The sequence below is a fragment of the Panthera tigris genome, chromosome D4 (genome assembly GCF_018350195.1).
Source record: "Panthera tigris isolate Pti1 chromosome D4, P.tigris_Pti1_mat1.1, whole genome shotgun sequence".
Classification (NCBI taxonomy): domain Eukaryota; kingdom Metazoa; phylum Chordata; class Mammalia; order Carnivora; family Felidae; genus Panthera; species Panthera tigris.
Genome location: NC_056672.1, coordinates 68,626,653 through 68,637,177, shown reverse-complemented (window position 1 = coordinate 68,637,177; position 10,525 = coordinate 68,626,653).

Here is a 10,525-nt window from a genome sequence, read left to right as displayed (position 1 = left end):
ATCCGCTGAATGAAAGAATTAATTCAAGTGGGGACCATAGCAGTGTGTTGCTGCAAGGAGCTGGTACTCAGCAGGTAGATCTAGGTTAAAGATAGATTTGGAATCCTTAGCAATGAGGTCACAGATGTGTGGGAGTAGCTAAGACAGACCAAGGAAAAGATATTGAGTGAGATTTGAAAAAAAGAGAAGGCCAACATAAAACTTGGAAAAAAATAGTAATAATTAAAGACTGTACAGATGAAGTGGCAGAGTTGAAAGCAAGGGCTCTGGAATTACAGACTCGAGTTAAAAACCTTTGTTCCACCATTTACCAGCTTTATGACCATGGAGAAGTGACTGGATGATTCTTGGCCTCCATATCCTCAAGGGTAATTAGAAAAAAGATCTCCACGTCAGAGGGCTGTTAAGAGAATTAACCAATAACGTGCATAGAAATCAGCAGACAGTAACAAAGAATATAGGTAGTAGTCGTTGTTGTTACTAACATCACTGTTATCATCAAAATCCAGGAAGGACTCCTGAAAAGTCGAAAAAGTAGGGGAGTGTAATGGAAGATAAGTGAGGAGAGGTCTTCAAGAAAGGGAACAGTAAACTCTGTAGATGTTGCTCTGTGGTCAGGGCTAAGTATCCTGAGGAGTAGATTATGCTCCAGGGTAGAGCTATTTGAGAGAATCGTTTCATTTGCATCAAAAAGTCATAATCCCATATTTTAAAATGAGTGAGTGTTTTGTGGAAAATAACAATAATTGTCTTAGAAAAAAATCAAATAAAAACAAAACAAAACAAAATAAAACAACACTGGGCCCTCAATTGTATCCAGCTGCCAAGTGTAGGAACATGGTGACCCAAAAATTTGCTTCTCTCTGGTCTTTGGGAGATTTACTTGCTCGCTAGTCAGAACTAGTTTGCTGGTTTTATGAGGTTAAGCTATTGTGCAATACTATTCAGCTGGCTCTGTGGGTGTTTATTTACAGATGGCTGCCATCTTGATTTATTGTCTGTCAAATTATAATTATTAACGATGGAGTTAATTGTCATTTCAACCACCTGGTAATTACCCACTGTGCTTTGATGTGGTGACAAATCTGTCCTTCAGATCAAAATTGGTAGGTTCATAAGATATTTCGCTTCCACGTTCATCTTCATTCATGGCTTATTCAAAATAAATGATTAGGGAAAATTATTGATTCTTTTTAGTGTAATTTGTGGGCCTTCAGGTAAAAGAATTGTCAATTGTTGTAAACTTTTTTTGAGTAGTAGGGCTGGTATAACAAGAATCCAGTGATGTGAGTTATAGTACTTGAAATTAAAACAACAAGGCATGCTCTTTCAAAGACTGGTCTAATAAAAAATTTAACAATGCTCTCAGTATATTCTACGGTGCATCACCTAGAATGATGGTTTATAACCCTCATTATTTGTTTGCCCCATTGTTTACTAAGCCACTTTATCCTTATGCCCTTTTGAACTTTTAGGATAGAATTCAGCACAGTTAGTGAGGTTACCTTAGTCTTATAAGGCCTCAATCACTTTCAGAACTATGAATGGGATTGTCTGCTTGGTCACTCTCTAGGGAGACACCTGATAGAACCAACGGGATTAAAGAGGAGGGGATGTATACATGTCATGAGAGCTACATCTCTACTCCCATCTTTGGTGTTGGAACCCTTATTTGTGTGCTTTTTCCTTTTCAGCATTTCCCAGTGGTTTTCAGAAAGGCACACATAATTTACTAAATTAGCCAGCAGTGGATCAAATGGAAGATTTCCCACCAAAGCATAGTCTTGAGATGCTACTGTGGACTTACCATCTCTTTCCTCTCAGGAAGCCCATCAAGCAATCATTCTGTGTCCAGCTTCCTCTGGCTTTTAGCCTCGGGGCATGGAGAGAAGAAGGCTATGTTCCTGGCTTCTCAATATTTCCTTGCAGAGTCAACTTCTAATTGACAGTTGCCATATTACAGTCCTGTTGACCATGAGGTCTCACCTTGGCATTTGTTGTGCAGCGAGACTCAACCTAGGCTGATTTCTACTAATACTCCTTCCAAGTCAGAGAGTTGTACATCCATTGGACCCAGAGAAAACCTATGAGCAGTATCTGCTTTCTTTCACTTGAAGGATTGTGAATCAGTTCGTTAAGGAAGGAAAGCTCAGGGACTAGAGATGGGTGTCTAAAACCGCCCTACTGCAGTTTGTTACCGGGCTTGGGCATTTCCTGATCTCTCCTATGAAATGCTGACCTGCTGTATAGGATTTCCACTCCTTGGGAAATTATCTGTGGTCGAGTGTCCTGACATGGTTTCCCCTGCTCTCCCTTCCTCTCTTCTATTCTATGAGGCCATGGCAAAGACCTTTTCTTACCTATAATATCTTATCTCTAATGCCTGACCCCTTCAGTTTACCCTTCATATTGCTGCCTGAAAGAGTTCTCAGAATCCTTTGGGGGCTTCTTCTGTGAGTCTAAAATGTGCACCATGACATTCAGTGGCCTTTATCATTGGCCCTTTACCTATGCCTCCAATCTAATGTTCCCTCTGTTGGATGACAGTTCAAGGCCTTTATGTTGAAGGTTCCACTTGGCTGTCGTGTGCTTTCCCTTTCCAGGTCATTCATCTGGAGCATTCCTAATTATTCTTCAGAAGTCACAAGTCAGCAGTTACCTCCTGAATGTAATCTTCTATAATCACCCCCCCTACTTCCCTGACAATTCTTTCTCTTTTTGTTTTATTTTTATAACTTATACTCCTTTATATTGCTATGTCACATCATATTAATTTCCCCCCTTATCTGTCCATTTCCCTTCTGGGGTCCTCAAGAGCAGGATCTAGAATGGGAACATTTTTGTCATCATAGAGCAGGAGCTAAATAATATTGAATAACTTTTTGTTCAATTCTTTGTACATCTCCCATTGCCTGGGACAGTGCTGAGTATTCAGTGGATACTAAACACATAGTTGCTGATGGATCTTTATTAAACATAGCTAAAATCTTCACTATTATTCTTGGTACCAACGTTAGAGTAGACACCTGTCTTTATGGAAAAAAAAAAAAAACTAGCTTTAGGGAGAAGAAGTTGACCCTTTATCCAAGATGCATGTGGCAGCTGCTGATTGAAATAAAAGACAGTTAATCATATCCAAATGGAAAGAGAAGAAGTCTTTGGTTCTGGTTAAAAGAAAATATTTTTTACTAAATAGTAAGGAAATGGGATATGAATTTCTTTTTGTATGGTCAATGTATATTTTCTTTTGTATGAGAAATTTCTGTGGAATTCAAAGGTTGTCCTTTCCTTCCTTCTCTTCCTTTTGCCCTCTCTTCTTTCCCTCCTCCCTCCCTCCCTCTGTGCCTGCTTGCCTGCCTTCCTTCCTTCCTTCCTTCCTTCCTTCTTTCCTATAAAGAGAGGCAACCTTAGGCAAACACATGGCACTGCTAGCTTCTATAGAGAAAAGGTGCAAAGTCTGTTCTTAGGTCATTGCAATTATTCTGATGGCAGATAAACCCATCTCATTCTCATCCCAAGATTTTAAGTGAGGCACACATTTCTGTGAAACTCTTCTCATACTCAGTGTCAACCTGAGGGTCATTGGCTTTACTTGGCCCATCAGGAAGACTGGTTCCATGAACGTCTGGGGAATTTTCTTTCTTAACTGAAATTGAACAAGAACTGTTTTCTAAGATCAAAAAAGGTCCATATGAAACTTGAACAGTTCTAATTGTGCTTTGTTCTGTTCTGATGTCACTGGGAACTTTCTGAGGCAAAGTAGACAACTGAGTTTTAGAGTGGTTTGAAAATTGTATTAATAGAGCAGACGACTCCTCAAGGCCTTGTCATTTTCTAGGAACCATTAATAACTGTCATGATGGTTTATGTGCATACTGCTATCTTCATATCAGAAAAGTGCTGCTTAGTTTGTGCTTCACAGTCTCGTGAGAAAAGTTGTAGTCTTGGTACCTCCTACAGGAAACAGTTGAGTGAAAAGTGTTTCCACAACAGGTGCAGGGACAGAACTGTGTTGGTTGGCTTTAGATTCTCCCTCGGTCTTTCTGAAATTGAACCATGTTCTTGAACACAAAGCCTCTTTTTCTATCCTGCTAGTCACTATGTCAACACAGAAGTTAAAGGAAGAAGTGAACAGAATAGCACATTTAAATTTCTCAGTAGGAAACAAACTTTATCTATCACATTTCCTTTCCTCAAAGTGATAGGTCCTAAAAGCTTGAGAAAGTAACATTACTATGCCTGGTAGGAAAACTTTACTTTTCATTATGGCCAAGGGGTGGTAGGAAGAAGACTGATCTGAAAGTCAGTGGACCTAGGGCCCTGTCCTTATCTGGCACTGACTGGTCATATCACCTTGGACAAGCCATTTCTTTTCTATAACCTCAGTTTCCCTCTTGATATAATGAGGTAGTTGCTGAGGCTTCTCCCAGGTCTGTATTCTCTTAAGAAGCTGAAAGCTGCAGGAGAATGGGTGAATCACTTGGTGAACCTCTAAGTCTTGCGCACACACACCCAACCAAGTGTCTGCCAAGAAGTCTCTTCTTATCACCACCATCAAAACTTACTCTCAGCACTATATAGCTATTTGTACCCATTGAATTAGTAATTCCACTCCTAGAACTTTCATCTAAAGAAATGAATTCCTTAAGAAAGAGGAAAAGTTACATTAACAACGAAAAAAGTTGTTCATCGCATAATTCAAAATTTGATGTAAGCTCATTGTCCAACAGTAAGAGAAAGGATCAGGGCAACTGATAGGCTGTTTCAAAGTCCTGAGAACTACATGGAGAAATGCTTTTGATAAGCAGGAAAGCAAAATGTATTTGTCCTGTGGACTGCAAATATGTTTATGAACAAGAGAAAGGTAAGAGGAGTTGGTGATTATAGTCTACTCTCATTGGGCCATGTGCTACACTAGGCATTTAGTTACTTTAATCATCTAACTTATTCTTTTGAACAGCTATGAGGATAGGCACTATTATGATCAACTGACAGTTAGGAATCTAAGGCTCGGAGAGTCATAGTCACCCACTAGATCATCACGGCTTTTAATGGGTTAGCACTCAAAATTCAAACCCATCTACAAATGATTTTCATTATTCATGATAGCTATAAAGTGCCTGTGGACACTGAATTAAACAATATGAACATTGCTTCTAGGGGAAATATAGGGTTAGGCTCCTGTGAGCCTCTGGTCAGAACATTTTCATCAGGAGATTCAGTACGTAACCTTGTTTCACGTGTATTTCTGTTTAAGGACATTATTTAATATTGTTGATTCATTAATACTGAATTCATGGTTGACAGCACTATAATTCATGCCTGGATGACACTTATCTAACACATGTATTTTCTCTGTAAGGTCGATCATAGACTTATTGCATTTAGGATCATTAGACAGCACTTTAGCACTGTGCTTGGACCATTTTAAACGGTGAAATCACTGACAAAAAGCACAAAGGTGTGAAAAACGTGCCACCAGATAGACTGCAAACAAAAGAGAGCTGAAATAAGAAGGCAGAGCATCACTTTGCTCAACTTCAACTGGGGACAGGTGCGTTAGGCAAATCAAATGTTTCATCCCTCCGCACAAGTCTGTGAATGACCATGAAATGGCCATAAACATTGATTTGGGGGGTTACAAATAAATTTTAGGGACAAGGCAAATTCACAAACATGGAATCTGCAAATAATGAGGACGGTAGATTCAGTCATCTGGCAGGTATTAATAGTGTATCTGTCATCTGCCAGACACTGTTCCAGGCACTGGGGATTTAGAGGTCAACAAAACAAAGCTCCTGTGCTCATGGATCTAATGTTTGAGAAAGGGTTAAATGCAGGTAAATACATCAATCTGATGGTGACAGTCTGACAGACCAAACCGGGAGGGGGGTAAGGAGGGATGTGGGGAGGGTTGCTATTCGTACAGAGCTGTCAGAGGCAAGCCTGGGACGTAACATCTGAACAGACCCTCAAAGGAATCAGGTCACAGGGACATGTGTGTGAAGAGTGATCGGGAAGTGGGGGCAAGAGGTATACAGATGCTGAGCAGGAAGCAGGGGCTGCAACGGGAGAGGAAATCAGCATGGGCTGGCAAGTGATGTTGAACTCTAACTTCAAAACCTGGACTCTCGAGAGGAAGGCGGCTTGAGGATGCCGAGCACCAGGACTGGGATCCTTCCTAAGTTGTCATAATGTTGGCAGAGGAAAACATTGTGCATCTTCCCTTGTGAACAGCTCAGGTAAGAGCCAAAGGGAAGATCTCTGCCAAGTTCCTCCAGGTCTCCGCTCCATCTGAGGCTTGGTTGCTGGGTTTAAGGAAGTGACTGGAAGTTAGCTTGGACTCGGGTGAGATTCCCTGGGAGAGAACGTGGCCCAAGGCTGCAATATCAAGGACGACTTGTAGTGCATCTGAGGAGAGCCACAACAAACAAAGCATCCCCAGGACAACAGGAGGAGTGGAGGCGAGAAACAAGTCCTCACAGTGAGAATTGCTGTGTGGAAAAACGCTCCTCCCCCAGTGCCGAGCTCAGCTTGCCGTGCCTGTGAGAATATCAGTGCTGTGGCCCATGTTGGAGCCAGCTGCAAAAGTCATTTGGACTCAGAGGTCCTCAGACTCCATCCTCACTGCTGACAGACAGGGACACTGAGGCCCAGAGAGGGACAAGCATAGGCTTCCAATCAAACACCGAGGGAGTGGCCGAGCCAGGACTGGAATTTAGCCTTGTCACCAAACTGTCATTCTAGACAGTTATTATTAGAATTTAGGAGGAGGAGAAATGTGACAGAATCTTCAAGTTTGCAGAAAAGCTGTTGATCGTACCCGCTGCTGTTTTTGTGCCTATACCAGGAGCACTGCAGCCTCTACAGTTCAGTTCAGTGAACTCCCCTCCTCCCTCTGGGCCCCCAACTTGGTCATTCGGCATCTGGCTCTGGAAGTGGCCTGTGGAAATCAGTCCCAAGAGAAATGGTCTCAGTCAGCAAAGGTGGTCACTATAGATGAAAAGAGTCAAGGGGAATTAAAATCCTGTTCCATATTCTTTACATCTACCTAGCACAAATCCTTCTTCTGTAGCTTTTGTATGGAGGTCTGTGGTTTGCAGGGGTCCCCGGCTACGGGTTTCTGTCAATCCCCTGTGAATCACTGAATCCCAAAAGAGGCCAAATGTGATTGGCCAGGAACAGCGGTGAGCTGGTAAATTAGCTCTCTGGAGGATGGGGAAGGGCAGCCATGATTTGTCGTGTTTGCCAATATCTACGGTGTAACTACTGTCACCATGGTAGATTTCAAGCTACCAGTGATTTAAAAACCAACTCACGGAATTGCTGGAAACCTCACAGTTCTCCTGAGGCTGCTCCAGCCCTGGCCAGCACACCTCTGCAGCTGTCTGAAGAGAGGGGCCTGAAGGTGGGGCTGAGGTCCATCCTACTTAGTTTTGTGAGGTCGGACCTTGCCTGAGGGGGTGTCTAATTTCAAAGCCAGGATTCTAAGAGGAACATTGACAAACTGAAAATTGCTCGGGGAGGGGGGGTGCGGAAGGAAGAATTTGATTTAAAAAACAAAAACAAAAACACTTTTGGGAGGGAGAACTGTGGACAGGATGTGAATCCAGGAGCAGGAAAACACAGGGTATACCTCGTTCCTGTTTCCCAGTCTCTGTGGGGCTGTGAGTTACTGTTCCTGAGCCTGAGGGGAGGTGTCTGCAACAGGGAAGCTGATTTCAGCTCAACATAAGAAATTGTGGATGCAGCTGCCCAAAGGATTGCAGGACTGCTGGGCGTTATAAGGAGTGTTACGGCACCAAAGGGATGGAAGAAGATGTGGGGGCAACCACTAGGGGGGGCTGTGCAGCGGGGCTCTGGGGCCCCTTCTAGCCTCTGGGAGCTGATCCTGAAGTGGAGTCTTCTTCCTTCTCTTTCTCTCATTAATCACTTTCATCTTCTCACTTTTTGTTCCTTTTTCCCCTCTTCCTCCTCTCTCCCCTGGCTCCCTTGCTCGGTTGCCTTTTGCGGCTTTACCTGGTTCTGCTCCCTCCTCCGGCAATGACCTCCATATCTTTCTAAGAAGTCCAAGCCTCTTAGCTTTCTCCTGACTGCTTACATCCCAGGAGGAAAGCACAAGCCCTCCTTTTCTCGTTTTTCTTTGCTTTCTCTCCTCTCTTCCAGTATTTTCAGCTCCACATTTGTGACTGAAGAAGGGCAAATAAACAAATTGAAACTGAAACTGAGCGTTGGCCATAAAGTGAGGACATCTGGGAGGCTTGCAAGGAAATTAACATGCTTGTCGGGTTTCAGGTTACATATTTTGCGTTGCCTGGTAACTAGCCCTACAGTTTCCTTTCATGCTTTATTCTCCCCATCCCTTGTTTATAGTGTAATTACCACTGTGACATCATAATCCCCCATTGAACAGCTGTCAGGGGGGCCCAACTGCTGAGTAAACAGGGCTTTACAATCTCTCCTCCCACAGGCTGGTTTACTAAATAGATCAATATTTGGTTTGTAGGCACAGGGATTAGGAGGTGGAAGTGTCTTTTGAAAAAGTCCTCTCTCTTCCCAGGGCCTCCAGTGCACCTGAGAATGCTGGAAAGAAAAGCCAGGTTCATGGACAAAAAATAATCACCCAAACTGCCTTCACCTGCCTGTGATTTCCCAAGGAGCAGCTTGCCTTTAAGAAGTGATACCTATTTGAGAATTAGTAATGTCTTAGGTTCTTTATTTTAATGCTTAGAGAATTCCACTTTCTTCTCTCTCTGCCTCTGTCTTAGCTCCCTTTTCTCTGTCCCCAATCCTGTTTGATTTAATCTTTCTAAATGGATATTATAACCCCAGGGACTAGAAGAATGACACGTGGATAAACAGGAACTAAGCTCCTGAAGATCTCCCTCTACCCCCCACCCCCCACCTCACTCTGGGATTAGAAGCTCCACAAAGAAAGCACCCTAGGAGAATTCTTTGTCAAACTAGAGACTCCTAGGTGATAGTTTGGGAAAGGATGATTTAGATCTTGCCTCTCCTGAGTCTGGAGAGTGTGATTGAAACAGACATAGGAGCAGAGATCTTGGAGCCTGAGCACTGGGAGCTGTGAGTTGAACCCTGGTGCTTCCTGTAATTTGTTATGTGACCCTGGACAAGTCCCTTGTGGCTACAGCATTGGGATTGGGTGACAAAGACCTTCAAGGCCTCTCCCAGGGAGACCATGTGCAGCATCAGACTGAGACAGGCTCAAAAGCTAGTCCTGACTGCAGAGCCCCCTAAACCACAGGTAACTCCTTGGAGTTGCATTTGCTTAGCTCTAAAAAAAAAAGGGGGGAGAATTAACCAATCATTGTGTGGATTAAATGAGATAGTGTATGGGATGCATGTAGCTGTGGGCATGACAGTGGGTGTCTTTTTAAAGCTAATATTGTGTAATTGCCATGAAAACTAAAACCATAGTAAAGAAAAGCTTGGAGGTAAAAATTAGAAGGAAAGAGGAGAAGAGGAATAACAACAGCCAACACTTACATAACATGTTCACAGCACGCTAAGTGCCTCTCACACACGATCTCAGGTAGTCTTTACAACAACCCCCCGGGAAGGGAGAGGTACCACATGTACTGATCTCTTAGAGTGGACCAGTCATTATCCTGGACTTTTCATAAACATCATCTCCTTCCATCCTCACAAAAATGGCAGGTTCTTATTTTCCCTATTTCACAGATAAGTGGGGTTCAGAGAAGTAAAATGACCTATCCAAGGTCACCCAGCTGGTGAATGTTGGAGCTGCCCGGGTCCATCCCATTCTAAACCCCTTGTGTTTCCCCCTGATGCCATAGAAGTGGGCAGATCACCGTGGAAAGGGAGGCAGCCAAAGAATGAGGTGCTAAAAGTTAATGACCTGGGTGAGAGAAAAGAATATTTATACCACATCCAATGCTTCCTTCGCAGTCATCAAGCCACACCATAGTGCTTTGTGATTCAGTCATTTTGAGGGGTAATTACAGTCTTTGTCTAAAAAATAAAACACCGCAACTGGCTGCTGTATCTTGGACTTTATGTTACTTCCTTTTGACAGGTGATTACAAAAGTCCTACACATCTAGAAGTGTCCCCTGAAGGCTGCATCCAACCCAGACTGGATGGGAATGCAGGCTATGGCAATGCAGGGGGATGAGGCTGACCTGAGACAATCCATAGAAACACAGTTCCTGAATTTTCTAGGCAAGGGGTAGCACAGGCATCCTGTAGCTCCTTTGCTGTCTCTGGCTGGTGGCTTTCTCTTGGAAGACTGTATGGTTTCAGTTCAGTTTCATATAGACCTGTGTGTAGATGTGTACAGTGATAACATTCCTCCCTGCTAAGTCTCTCCAAGATAACTAATCTGATTCCAAGTTCTAATTTTGTACGTGGGAATCTTGTCTTGTCCTGATTTCCAGACCCATAGGCAGGCTTGGCAGGCTGTGGCCAGAGGAGGTCCCAGGTTTGCCCTCATGCCCTGAGCAAGGCTTCCTCCTCTCCCCTGTTAGGCAGAAGCACCTGTCTTG